General features: G+C 39.2%; 1 long non-coding RNA gene across 1 annotated transcript in view; it reads right to left on the bottom strand.

The window, feature by feature from the left end:
- Positions 1-14,074: 14,074 nt before the first annotated feature.
- LOC143933887 (uncharacterized) overlaps positions 14,075-15,353 on the bottom strand; it is a 35,636-nt gene continuing 34,357 nt past the window's right edge. The window contains exon 3 of the long non-coding RNA XR_013263157.1: positions 14,075-14,622. This is a non-coding gene — a long non-coding RNA (uncharacterized LOC143933887). The remainder of the gene's footprint in view (positions 14,623-15,353) is intronic.

Raw genomic sequence — 15,353 nt, 5'->3', positions numbered from 1 at the left:
AAACCAAAACTGAGTGAGCATATCTTTCCAATTTTTTAGCTGCAGCAGAGGCCATCTGGTTGGTTTTATCTCTTGAGAGCGGGTCACTTGTGACCCCTCATGGGTAAAATGTTCCTCGGGAGGCCTTTTCCTAGATATGGCTATCTTGTATGTTTAAATGTATCTCTTACTGACGTGGGAAAAAAAAAAAGAAGGGATTAACAGTCCACGTTTGTTATACTGTTTTGCAGCAATCCACTTGATTCAACAGGAGTGAGGCAGTGTAGCTCGTTTCTCCATTTTCCCCATGGGGGGGGAAGATGCTCTTGATTCATCCCAAATTCACCCCCAATGCAGTGTATAGACAGGGGCAAGCAGAAGGGAAATTACAATCTTGGTTTCGCCATCTCACTTCACACTTCTGCACAGAACCCCCACAAGGATAGTGGACCCCTTGTTTGGATTTAAATTGCCCAAAAGAGGGAAAAAAGTTTGCACAGAGTAACAGTTCACAGTTCCACAGTTCCAATTTCACTTTTCAATATAGTGCCAACTTCACAGTCAGTCCACTTTTCAAAAAAGCAAAAAAAATACCTAGTGCAGATTTAAGCAGATTTAAACAGATCTAAATTCAGCTTTCACTGGAAAAAAGGGGTTCAGAGCAATTTTCCAACTTTCACCAACTCTCTGCATACCATATCCTTACTGTGCCTTTACTCCGGAAACCCAGACTCTGCGTAACTCCCCACAGCTTTTTCATACAGCTTTTCCATTCAGTAGGCATTATCTCCTCTCACCTCTAGTCTCTACCATTCAGTTCAAAGTTGTGCCTTTTTAAGTGCTGTATCAAGTCACTTGCGTACTTATCTTACCATTACGTTGCTATGCCACTCCAGTTGATAACCACAGCCCCAGGGAAACATCCAGCATACAAATCGGTCGCTCTACCGGAGATCACCCAAAAAAAGACAGGGATTTCTAGCGGTGTTCGAGCTCAGTTCTCCTCCGCACCTCCTCCTCTCTCCCCCGTGGCTCCCGGAGCCGCCTCACAAAGTCTCGCTCGAGATCTTGTGAGTCTTCATGTTAATTCAGTCCTACGCTGTGTGTGGTGCTCGCTGTTGTCTCCTAGTGCCTCCAATTTCTCAGCCAAAGTAGGGTTGGAGTAGCAAGCTAAGCAGCAGTCGCAGTGCTTATTGAAACAACGGGGCAGCTGACCTGGGTGTCCTGGTTCGCTCCATGTGGACTCTCAGGAAGCCGTGAGGATAGAGCAGGGAGAAGCCGCACACACCCTCTCACATCACACTCTTCACATCTCACACCTCACAGATACCTGCGCCTGGTCACGCCCCCCCCCCGGAGCTACCCTTTAAAAATGTACCAGTTCAAAATTACAAACAGATTCTACTTAATACAACAAACCTACACAGTTCCTGTCTTGTTTGCACCGCCTGTATACTGCTGTTCTGAGTATATAGGGCCTGGGGGCCCCACGCCTTTCCTTTTTTTAATTTGGGTATGAGGTTCCCCTTAATATCCGTACAAGACCCAAAGGGGCTGGTAATGGGCAGGGGGGCTACCCATGCCATTTTCTCAATGGTTTTCATCCATATTGCCGGAATTAGACATTACATTAGACTTTTTTCTGTTAGAAATGTCATTTTCAGCAGGGACTGTTCTAAACACGGGAAACACATGCCACTTCACAGGCATACTATAGACACCCCCATGCACGATATTTAAAGGTAAATTTCTGGGTTTTTTTTCACTTTAAGTGCCATTAAAATCAGTACTCCCGAAAAAACATAAGTTTTTAAAAAAACAATTTGCATTGCTACATGTCCCATGGGGCAGGAGCTGGGTCCCCAAACCCTTTTTAGGACAATAACTTGCATATTAGCCTTTAAAATTAGAACTTTTGATTTCAAACGTTCGAGTCCCATAGACTTTAATGGGGTTCTAAAGTTTGTACGAATTTTCGGCCCGTTCGAAGGTTCTGGTTCGGCACATCCCTGCTTGTCATCAACCCAAACTATGTCCATTTGCTATTTCTGTGTATTTGTTCCTATTATAAATAATTGAAACACGTGGCGCTAAACCAAGTGACTGTTACACCACTAAATATTATACTACAAGGTGCATCAAATATAGCTAAAAAAAAATTGTATACATAAATAAAAAAAGGGCTCCTGCGCTATATGTAAAATTAATTGAAAGGCACAATTCTATTATGACAGGAGTAGCAAACACTTTATGAGTTGGCTCTCAATAATGTGAAAATGAAAAAAAGAGGGGGTGTGTTGTGCTTCCTAAATTCAGAAAAGCTAGCAAAAATAGAAATTAAACAATAATGTCAAAGTGAAGAGGTGCAATCGTGCTTGATCAAACAATCAAAAATTGCATCCAAAGTGCACCTGTGCGTGGCATAAAATCAAATAATTCAAAGTGCATCTGTGCATAACTCCAGTGTCAACAACAGTGATACTGCGATAAGCAAAATAAAGTGCATATAGTATAGAATTATTAAACATAAGGTGCATGTAACAGCTAGAATATAAAATATTAAAATAGCAGCAGCAACAGAAAATATAACAATAGCAGCGAACAAGTGAATCTAATTAGAGTGTCCCATATATAGTCCAATCGTGAATATTAAAATGCAATATCACAATCAAATAATAAGGTGCAATGTGCCAAGCCAACTCTCTTCCATTCCAGTGATTTTTCGTGTAAGTGCTGATCACACTAGGTAATTACCTCACTACTGCAAGGTATGCAGCAAAGAAATAGCCTTTTGCAAGAAGCATTTGAAACAGGGGGATTACTGGAGAGAGGAACTTCTAACGACACCACAAATCATCCGATTTCCTCGTGAATGTTACCAGCGTATGCATATCTCTCTGATGAAAAAGCTGTGCCTGTAATCTGCGAGAAATCCGCTGGAGGGTGCTGTGTCTCTTCTATGACGAAAGCCGATAAGACACGCCTTCTCCCAATTCACAGAAGCTTCCTGACGACGCTCAAATGCGAAACGCGTAGGCATTGTGGGAGACATACGGTCCTTGAATACAAGCCAGGAACCAGTCGGTCCAGTGGAGGGAGATTAACACCACCTGCGGAACATCAGTGGCTTGCCCGATTTTAGAGCGGTTTTCTCATTGCTGGAAAGGCTTGGTGTCGGCCAATAGACACATTGAAATGTGAGTGCAATACGTTTTTATAGATTTTTCCATTTTTTTTTTTTTTTCTTTCCACTCAGTAAGATTCTTGTTATTTATAGATTCTAATCAGTTTAACTCTCAGAATCTTTTTCTTCGTTCTTAACATCATTGTGGCAAAGTATCTTTTTCATTTCCCAGTCTCTCTTTTTTTTTTTCCCCCTCTTACCCTTTTTCTTTTTTCCTTTTTAAATTTCTCATTATTACTTATTTCAATTTAATATTTTTCCATTAAAAAGAGAAGACCATACAGATTCAGAGAAAAAAAAAAAGGAAAAAACATACAATAAAACTAACGTCTACTTAGTTATCTTTGCCATCATATTGTTACTACCTTATCTTATTTATTTAACTCCTTGTTTAGTTAGGAGATTTTACCACACCCACCCTTCCCTCTTCTCTCCCGTCTGTTGATCTTCCCCGTACCCACTACTCTTTATTCCATTAATGCTTGAGTATAATGCTTCGTCTTTTTAAATATTCTCCACTTTTCCCACGTTCCGCGGTATTTTTTCATTTTATTTTCCTCCATTTTTCTTAGGTATTCCATATTGTTGATATATTCTATTCTTTGAATCCAATCTCTAATCAAGGGTTTTTTCACCTGTAACCAATTTTTTGGTATTATGGCTTTTGCAGCATTAAGTAAAACGGGTACTAATGAGTTTTGTATTCTTCTTTTAAAATGCTTACTCGTTTTTTCATCTACTCCTAAAAACAAACACTCCCCTGGGGTTAAAGGTATTTTTTGCCCTGTTATTTTCTCTATATATTCTATTATTTTACACCAATATAGATTTATTACTGGGCATTCCCACCAGAAATGGAATATCGTTCCTGGTATACTACATTCTCTCCAACATAACTTGGAGTTGGAGGGATCCATTCTATATAATTTATCTGGTGTTAAGTGCCATCTCGTTAAACATTTATAATTTACTTCCATTGATCTTGTATCAAACACAGAATCATATACCGAGTTAATCATTTGGGTCTCATCGACTTTATAGCCCAAGTCTTTCTCCCATTTAGCTATAAATGGGATATTTCCTTGGCCATCTATTTCCGAATAACAATCGTATAACTGTGAGACACAATGTTTAACTGCTGTTTTCCTTATACATAATTTTTCAATTGGTGTTAACCTAGTTTCATTTCTTATTGGTTTTGGGATGGAGTTAACAAAGTGTTGGATCTGCAGGTATTCCCAATCCTTTAACATTTGCCAATTGTGCTTCGTCATTAAATCTTGTTTTGGCATTAACTTCCCCTCCCTTATAATGTCTTTTAATTTTAGATCCCTCATTCGTTTCCCTAGTGGTGTATCGTGACCTGGTGTAAAAAAACTCGTTCCCTCTAGAGGGATTAATGGTGAATTATATTGCCATTTATTTTTACGCTGTATTGTATCCCATTTTTTCAGTGCCGTTAAAGTGATTTTGTGCGTCCTACTGCTAATTAGTCTAAATTTAGGTGGAATCCAAATGTTTTTTTGTAATTGTGACCCATTCAATATCTCCTCCATTTTTACCCATTTCTTTTTAGTGTTTTGATTTGTCCATTCAACCAATCTCGTTAAAATGATTGCTAAGTAATATCTGTGTATATCTGGTAGTGCCATTCCTCCCCTATTTTTTTCCTAGTTAATAAATTAAATTTTTTCCTGTGTTTTTTATTTTGCCATATGAATTTTAAGAATAAAGTTCTTATTATATTAAAAAAAACAATTGGAATATTTATCGGAAGCATTTGCATTTTATATGTAATTTTTGGTAATACCACCATCTTCAACACGTTGATTCTTCCCATCCAAGATATTATTCCTTTATTCATCTTCGTTAGTAACGCTTTAACTTCATTTATTAGCGGGATATAATTAGCCTGATATAACCCCTGAATTGTCTTTGTTCTTTTGATCCCTAGATATGTTATTTCTTTTTTTTCCCATGTAAAAGGGAATTTGTGCCGTATCTTTTCTTCTTCCTGCGAATCTAATCCAATATTCAGGATAACTGTTTTAATTGTGTTTATTTTAAAATTAGAAAGGGCCCCATAATCTCTGATCTTCTTTATCAAGCCTGGTAACGACGTTTGGGGGTTGATCATATATAGGAGTATGTCGTCCGCATATGCCGCCACTTTATGTTCTCCCCTTTTTCTAATTTTTTTAACTAGAAGTAGTGGTATCGTGTCAACAGATTTAACCCTCCCACCCTTCCCACTTCCCGCCACCCTGTTCCCTTTTACCCTCCCGTCCTTCCCCCCTCCCTGACCCCTCTTCAGATGTAAAATTGACCCACTGGTTCGGGACTCCCTCGTTCCATTTGTCCCTTGGCCCTAGGGTGGAATTCTGTTTAACGGTGCCGTCACCCAACTCGCCTTTCATTGGCAAGGTGATTATCCCGCGTACCAGGGGCACCCCGACCCCCACCGCACCCTCCCCCCCACTCCCCCAACTCCACCCAACCCACCCACTCCCCCCCAGCAAAGCCAAGGGGGAGGGGCAAGGCGAAGACAAGTAGGGAAAGGCGATCCAAAAAACTGGAACTCCACCTTCTCACTAATTTACTTCTCTATCTACCTCTCCCTCCTCCCCTCCCCCACCTCCCGGCAGAGAGGGGCAAGGTTGTTTCCCGTCTCCCCCCCTATCCCCCCCTCCACCCCCCCCGGGGACCGGGACCCCCAATTTTCTACAAAATTCTGCGGTTTCTTCAGTAAATCTTATGCCGCGTACACACGGGCGGATTGTATGGCCTACTTAGTCCGCCGAAACACATTTCAGCGGACAGTCCGCTCGTGTGTGGGCTTCAGCGGACTTTTTCAGCGTGCAGTCTGGCGTACTAAGTATTTCGGAATTTCCGTAATACTGTCCGTCATACTTTGGTTTCAGCGGACAATCCGCTCGTGAGTAGGCTAGTTCGACGGACTAAGAATGGCGCATGCTCAGAAAGGATTTACACGGCGGAAGGTTGCATTGCTGTGTATTGGACTTCCTATTTCTAGTCCCGTCGTACGTGCTGTACACGTCATCGCGCAAGCTTTCAACGGACTCTTTGTGCATCCGTGTGTGGTCAAGTCCGTTAATTCGAAAGTATGACGGACTGTCCGTCGGATTGTATGACGGACTAAGTAGGCCATACAATCCGCCTGTGTGTACGCGGCTTTAATCTTGCTGTGCGGCCATTTTTTTTCCTATTAAACTTGCAGGGAAACCCCAGTTATATTGCACTTCATTCTCAACCAAAACTGTCAATAACGGTTTTAGGGCTCTTCTTCTCCTCAAGGTTTCCTGTGTAAAATCTTGGAATATCTGAATGTCATTTCCTTCATATCTTAATGGTGCTTTTGCTCTTATATTCCTCCATATTTGATATTTTTCCTCTTCATTTTGGAATCGCACTATGATGTCCCGTGGCATTTCTTGTGGAAGACCTTTGGGTTTCCTTACTCTGTGCACTCTTTCTACATTTATTACGTTAGTTATCTCTTTGTTCATTAAGGGGTTACAAATCTTCTTAATTATATCATTCAGATCCTCTCGTTGTTGTGCGTCTGGAACTCCACGGATTCTTAGGTTTTTTTTCTGTCTCTATTTTCTTGGTTTTCGATCTTATATGCTTGATCTTGTTGTGCTTTTTTTAGACTTTGTATTTCTACTTCCAGGTTCTTTATTATATTCATATCTTTTTCCACTTTTTTTTCTACTTCTTCTACTCTTTCTAGTATGTGTGCAAGATTCTTATGTAATCTTTCCATTTCGGATTTCATAGTATTTTCCAGAGCTGCAAACATAGATATTATCTCATTTTTAGTGGGCAATACTTGGCGGTTGTCTTATTGTGTCTGTTGAATTATTAAGGGTTCTACATCTCGGTCTAGTTCAGTTATTTGGTCTATTCCTTCTTCTGATGGTACATCAAGTAATGTTTCTAAGTCATGTGCGGAGCTGTTTTGCATTTGATGTTTCCTTTTCTCTTTTTTGCTCTTTTCTCTCTACTTTTTATCACTGCTTTCCGTCTGTTGGGTTTTTGTGTATTGAGATTTTTCAACGTGCTGCTTATCTGTAGCTACTGTCTGTGTAACGTACTTATTCATTGCACCGGGGCTGGTAACCAAGCTCCGGCGTGGGGATTTCGAGACAGCCCCTGCTTTTACTGTTTTTCCCTTCATCTGGCACCGCGATATTTGAGCACCTTTATTGCTCTTGTTATATGTGCCCACCCACGGCTACTGAGATGTGGTTTTAAGGTTTCTTTCTGTCGCAGTGTCTTCGTGCTACCGTCAGGTTGACGCTAGTACACCCTTATTCCAATCTCAACATACACGTTTTTTCACTCCGTTTTTTACTAGTAGTCTAGAGCAATCACGTGATATAAAGATCTGTCCCCTTTTATTTTGTTTTATTAAGGTGGGTCACTATTGTATTGTGTAATTAGTTGCTTACTTGCCAACACAATTACACCGCAAAAAAAAAGAAACTGTGTTTTCCTAGTTATATATTAACTTTTTATCTTCACAGGTTTTCCAGTCAGTCCCGTTATTTAACAGAAATTATAGTGCAGAGTATTTTAATGCTTTATATTATATGTCCACTTACCCCATGGTTGCTTGCAGTCTGGTTTGTCTGCATAATTTAATTCTGCCCGACATTCAGCATTCTCATGTAGGTTCTAGTTCTATTTTTTTTTTTTTTTACTGACCTTCTTGGGATCTTTTTTTTTTCCCTTTTTCTTTCCACAATACCTTTCAGTGTCCTCTGGAAGCAGTACCTTACTTTGTCCAGTAGATGGCGTCCGGAGCTCTCATAAGCCTTCCCAGAAGATTTACCTTGCTCTACTCAGCCAGTACTACCGATACGCCGACATCCCCGGCATACCTCCGCTCCAACACAGGAATCTCCGCAAACACACAGGAGGTCCGGGTCTCCACCAGCCCCGCCGCTCAGCACAATACAGCGTGTCCCGTCCCAGGGGGGAGGAAAGCAAAGGGGGAAGGTAGGAGAGAGGACCCACCCCACCAGCGGTGGGGCTCCGCCGAGGGTTAGGTCGGAAGGGTGGGGATCAGAGGAGGAACGCAAACAGCGGCATTATCCGCGCGGCAGGGGACGTGGAGCGCTCCAGCACGCTAGGTACAGACACGCACCATTATCAGACTCCTCCCCCGGAAGGCTGTGTGAGAGAGCCTATTGATTTTTCCATTAAAGTTAAAACGATTTTACACTATATTGGTTCCATTTAATTTTATATGAATATATGGACGTTGAGGAATTGCTAACGGGAGGAATGCGTTGTGGATTGGTTATCCGTTGAATGAACCGAAGGCTTACTGATTGGGGACATCTGGTGAGTGGCCATTCTGCTTGGTGCCGGTGGCACAGTTTTGGTTATTTTAGTTGACACAAGTGGACTTTTCATTAGAAGATGATCAGTGATTAAGATGGCACAATTGGAGCAATCGAATTAAAATATCGCACAATAAGGACACTATATTTTTTGCAATTATAAATTAATGTCTTGTGTATATATTTTGGATAATATGGGGCACAGTGATTATTTAGTGAATATAAGTATTATTAAGCATATTCTATTGAGAGGGGGGGAGTATAAATAGTGAGTGGGAGGCGCAATCCCCTAAAGATATACATATTCTCCTATATAAGTTTATATCCGCAAAGTAGTGATAACAGCGTGAAAAATGTGAAGCTTACACACATGTAAACATGATTAGTAAACATTGAAAACGTGATGAAAACAATGTAATCCGCAAACCACATGTGGTGATCTACAAATAAATATTAAATGACTGCAAAATAATGAACCAATGTTGATCTAAAAATAGTGCAATTAAATGGTCCACAAACAAATAAATAAATAATAAAAAATATAATCATTCCAAAAGGTAACAGATAAAATTAATAAATAACAAAGTCCATAAAAGTGCTCTTGTGTCGGTGAAAAAAACAACGCTAATCTCATTCACTTTCCAAAGGTGATCACAGCATGCATGTTTTTATCTGTGCTCCTAATGTGATTACACTCACCGGAAGATTAACCCCCTCTTGGGGTCTGAAGCTTTCACAGCATATGTCACTGTGTAGCACTTTAGAGGCTTTCCCGTCCACGGTACTTTTAAAAAGCTCCCATCAAGCATCAAGTGCCATAACAAAGAGAGGGATCCCAAATAGTGTAGTACTGTATTAAATTATTTATTGCAAAATTGAAAAAGTACTCACATTTAATGAAATTAAAAAGAGCCTGTAATGCTGACACTAGCGCCTTAGAAATGGTTATAAAAAAGCACTGGCCAGTTCTACAATCTGATAAAATCTTGAACTATGATACCACCAAGACCCACTTTTATTTATAGAAAGGCACCAAGTATAAGAAATAGATTGGTACACAATGCCCTAGATCCAACAAAGCAAAATTAAGATATTCAAACACCTCAAAGGCTTCTTTAAATGTGGAAAATGCATTCCATGTAAGGTTAGCAAAAAAAAAGAAAAGACAAATGGCACTAGTTACAATATAAAGGAACTCATCACATGTAATAGCACACATGTAACATATGTGATTGAGTGTCCTTGTTAGAAACAATATGTCGGTAGGACCACCAGAGAATTAAATATAAGAATTCAGGAACATATAAATAATATAAAAAATTGTCAAAAACGGTCTCTTGTCATTTTTTAACACTTTTGTCACTTTGGTGAAATGGTAGGAGTACATTTGTACCCCCTTACCATTTCACACGGGGGGAGACCATGATCTGGGGGTCCCCTTGTTAAAGGGGGCTTCCAGATTCCGATAAGCCCCCCGCCCGCAGACCTCCATAACCACCGGCCAGGGTTGTGGAGATGAGGCCCTTGTCCTCATCAAAATGGGGACAAGGTGCTTTGGGGGGACCTCCCAATGTTCAGGGCATGTGGCCTGGTACGGTTCAGGGAGGGCACTCTCTCGCCCCCCCTCTTTTCCTGCGGCCTGCCGGGTTGCATGCTCGGATAAGGGTCTGATATGGATTTTGAGGGGGACCCCCACGACTTTTTTTTTGGCATGGGGTTCCCCTTAAAATCCATGCCCGATCTAAAGAGCCTGGTATGGATTTTGAGGGGGATCCCCACACCATTTGTTTTTTGGCGTGGGGTTCCCCTTAATATCCGTGCCAGGCCTGAAGAGCCTGGTATGGATTTTGAGGGCACCCCCACGCAATATTTTTTTTTTGGCGTGGGGTTCCCCTTAATATCCATACCAGACCCGAGGTATGCTCTTGGAAGTTTTTAAAAAAAAAATGTAAGTCGCCTGGACTGGGGGCGACTTAAAGTCATGTTGTAAATCGCCCCAAGTCATGTTGTAAGTCGCTCCAAGTGGTGTTGTAAGTTGCCCCAAGTTGCGCTGTGATTCACACTCACGTTGTGTCCAAGTTGCATCCCAAAGTTGCACTGGAAGTGGTGTTGCCCTTGTGTGAATGGACAGTTAATAATATGGCATGCGCTATTATCAATGGGAGATTATTATCGCATGTGTCAGCATATTATTATCTGTTGCGCTTATGCATGCGCCGGTTCATACGCTCACTTAATAATTTATCTGGGGCACAAATTTAGGTATGAACCGGCGTAGCGCATTCATCTTAGTAAATCAGCCCCATAGTGTCTCTAGACACTTTAGGAACTACCACAACAGAGATCCATCATGTATGATTTTTTACGATATTGGTAAAATCAAAGAACATTGGAGAGGGGAGAACAAGAAAGTCAAGGTTTCTCACAATGAAACCAAATGGATTTTGCAATTAGATACCTTCCAGCATGCGGGGCTAAATATTGATGTAGATCTGAATTGTTTTCTAACCAATTTTTAATTCTTATAACAGTAATGACTTTTTAACATAATTTCCCTTGAGGTAAATTGTTAGGAAAAGGTTCCTCAAATATTAATCAATGTCTTATATATATTATAATTTCTTTTTAGGCCTAGGTCTACATTTCTTCTCTTTTTTCATTCTCGATTTTTTTATTCTTGATTTTTCTAATTATACAATTCATACTCTGTATATTTTAACATTTAATATTTCTTTTTTCTCACTTCCACCATTAATGAATTGATTTTTGCAATCTCTATCTGATAGTTATATATTTTAATTATATATAACATTTCTACCCCCATTAGTATCCACTCATTTATTATTGCACTATGGGCAGGGTCACATACCAATTATTTTAATCCAGGTTCTCCTAGGGTTCCCAAAATCTACCTATTCATTTTTAATTCATAATCTTAATTTTAAATTTAAATTTAAATCTAATTCATTGAAGTGTTTTTTTTAAAGAAATTATTATTATAAATATTAGATTATGCATTTTTAATATATGCCATTTTTGTATATATTTCTATTCATGTTTCCATTTTTATATTTCTTTAATTTATTGTATATTATTGTGATTTCTTAAACTGTGATGACTAGGGAAAGATAGGGTTAAATAAGTGATGTTATGTTTTGTCTGGAATAGTATCTGTAAAAATATAACAGTGCGACCAGCAAGCATTGAAGTAGATGGACCAGTTCAGTTTTAAGCCCAAGCGATATATAATTACTGCAGTGTTTCTAGCTTTCGGAAGCTTAAAATTTTGCCAATCATGGCGACGCGGCATGGTCTTCCATCTTAAAAATCTTATCAAAAAGGGCTGCGGTGGGCTATATGAACTGGGCATGTGTGGACTTCAGTCTTCAATATCACACCGAAAATGGCCGCCGTGTGGACTTCAGTCTTCAATATCACACCCAAAATGGCCACCGTAATTGAGCTAGTATGATTGCATATAAATAGGAAGTGAGGCAGGCATGTATGCATGCTCCAGATGACGTCAGAGTGACGAAACGCATAGGGAGGGGCTAGTACACGTCTCTGCATCACTTCCGGGCACAGGCGCTAGTGTCAGCATTACAGGCTCTTTTTGATTTAATTAAATGTGAGTAACTTTTCAATTTTGCAATAAATAATTTAATACAGTACTACACTATTTGGGATCCCTCTTTTTTTATGGCCCTTGATGCATGATGGGAGCTTTTTAAAAGTAACGTGGACGGGAAAGCCTATAAAGTGCTACACAATGGCATATACTGTGAAAGATTCAGACCCCCAGGAGGGGGTGAATCTTTCGGGGAGTGCAATCACATTAGGAGCACGGATAAAAACACGCATGCTGTGATCACCTTTGCAAAGTGAATGAGATCAGCTTTGTTTTTTTCACTGGCACAAGAGCACTTTATGGACTTTGTTATTTCTTAATTTTATCTGTTACCTTTTGGAATGATTATATTTTTTATTATTTATTTATTTGTGGACCAATTAATTGCACTATTTTTAGATCAACATTGATTAATCATTTTGCAGTAATTTTATATTTATTGATTTGTAGATCACCACATGCGTTTTGCAGATTACATTGTTTTCATCGCGTTTTCAATGTTTACTAATCATTATGTTTACATGTGTGTAAGCTTCACAATTTTCACTTGGTTATCACTATATTGCGGATATAAACTTATATAGGAGAATAGATAATGAACATCAAGTCACACTTATTTTTAATTAACAATACTGTCACTTTTTGGCATTTTTATTAAAATTTGTTTTACACTTTTTATTTCACTAAGGTTTTTGAACAGCGCCAATCTCTACTTCATCTTTCTCTTACTCAAGGTTCAACCTTAACCTACCCAGTAAACCAATCCTCTTCTAGAATACTGTAGGTGCATAAATCTGATGCCCAATAACCCTGGGCAGCTTTTTTAAATAGGGGCCACTCATATAGGCTAATTTCAATATGATATTCTGTGTTTTTGCTCTGGGCTGTCATACACATTTACTTTTATTATATATAAAAAAAACTTTACTGTAATAAATAAAAAGACAGCTTATTGCAAATCCACAGTGCTAGTGAACAGGTTTATTTTTTATTTTTATTTATTTTTTATTAAAAATGCACCAGTTCTTCTTTCATGGAGATCTTAACCCACCCTCATATATAAATAACATATGTATGTCAACTTTTAAGCAGAGCTTCCTATGTTACTGGGCAAAATAAACCTACCACATATTTCTATGCAGAATTCACTAAAAGTACACAAAAACATGGTGTTTCTTTTGGCTTCTCCATAAAATATATGGACTAATCACAATGTCCAGTGACGTGGGAAATTCAGGTTAACAGCAGCTGTCATGGCCTTGCTGATTATGTAGGAAGGTCACCCCGCTGAGGTAAACTGGTGGTCTAAGGCCTAGCAGTAGATTGAACCCTAAGCCCTTGTACACACAGTCGGAGATTCCGACAACCAAATCCGTCAGAGTAATTCCGACGGATTAATTCCGGAAGAGGTCCGGAAGTGATGTTGCATACACATGGTCGGACTAAGTTGTTGGAAAATCCGATTGTACATAACGTGATGACGTTATTTCGTTACAACGGGACTACATTCAGGCTAGTAGCCAATAACTTTGGTCTAGGAATTAGATCTGAGCATGTGGTGGCACTTTGTCTGTCGGAGTAGGCTACACATGATCGGAATATGTCTGATCGGAGCATTTTGTCAGAAAATTTTACCGGCAAGTTGGAAAAGTTGGTCCGTCAGATATTCGGACGGAAACAGTCCGATGCAGACCACACACAGTCGGAATATCTGACAAAACGGTCCGATAGGACACATTCCATCGGAATCTCCGACCGTGTGTACAAGGGCTAAAAGTCAAAAACCTTAAAACGGAAACAAATTTTTTTGGGTAGTCTTTAACTTTAAGAAAAAGAACATATATTGTTTTGGTTTAAAAGATTAATGACTTCCTTAGCCATCCTAATATATAACTTAATATGGCACACATGTTGTCAGAGATTTAATTTTATTATTACTTTTGTTTACTGTAAGCACAACAAATGTAACATTCTTGATAATAATGAAGTCAATTTTCTGGCAGATGGTACATTTTATTTTTGTGCAAGCAATTGCTTAAGAGATTGCATATGCTGTGGAATAGCGGTATAGACAATGTCAATCACTTTGATCCTATGCGGGTTCCAAACACAGTCTTCCTCTAAGCCCCTTTGAACGATGCCAGAGTTTGGAGGTACCCATGCTGTATTGTAACCATTATCATGCCATGTCTTTGCCATATGGGCACACTGTGCATCAATTCTTTTTACCCTTCCCACTCTCACGCTGAGCTTCAAAATAACCTGTTCACTTGTATTGCCTGGGTGAAGGCGAGCTTTTTTTTCATCTCTAGTAACATAGACTCCTTTTCCTAGCAAGCCATCACTTGATTGTCGAAAACCATGCTGGATGATGTTCGTAGCTGCAGAAAAATTTGTACCGTGGTACATGACATAGTGCTTTTGACAAGGTTTGTATCTAGTAGAGTTACCGGCCATTGCTGCTGAAAGAAAAATAAATAAATGGCATTATCAGCATGCATGTGGCTTATTTATGTGATATTGGATTTTCTAAAATAAAATACTGGAGGCACCACTTCATATACAGTTTCAGTTTATCCCATTTTTAACCCCTATACGATGAGTGTAAGACAGACCCTAATGCTTGAACACAGTTTTGCAACGTTGGCATGTGTTAGTAAAACTGTACATATCATCACAACTACTTAGTGTATCCAAGTGGATTTTTTTCCTGGATAAATTGGACTTTCATTTGTTGGTAAATAGTAATAGACATCTCCTGTGTGTGTTTTTTTTTCATGTTCTTATCTTTATTAGAACAAAAAGCAAAATAGTAAACAAACATTTTTTTTTTTTAATTTAGCTGTATATTGCTTGCTATTACAATAATTTACCACCAAAGAACAAAACAAAATAAATTCTCCTGCTCCTGATGATGTTCTTTGTACCCATAGTAGGGCCAAGAAATATTAGTGTGCCTTTTGCTTTTTTTTATCCTACCTAAAACATTCTGTTTTTAAATTCCTACCTAAAATACGCTGACCTTTGACCCTAAAATTGACTCTAACCCTAATGTTGTGCACACACTGTCGGAATTTCCGACAACAATTGTTCGATGTGAGCTTGTTGTTGGAAATTCCGACCGTGTGTATGCTCCATCGGACATTTGCTTTTGGAATTTTCTACAACAAATGTTTAAGAGCTGGTTCTC

Source organism: Lithobates pipiens, unplaced genomic scaffold (assembly GCF_037356315.1).
Source record: "Lithobates pipiens isolate NorthernLeopardFrog02 unplaced genomic scaffold, aLitPip1_a1.2 Scaffold_27, whole genome shotgun sequence".
Lineage (NCBI taxonomy): Eukaryota > Metazoa > Chordata > Amphibia > Anura > Ranidae > Lithobates > Lithobates pipiens.
The sequence above is the reverse complement of the archived record's forward strand: the minus strand, read 5'-3'. Positions and strand labels throughout refer to the sequence as shown.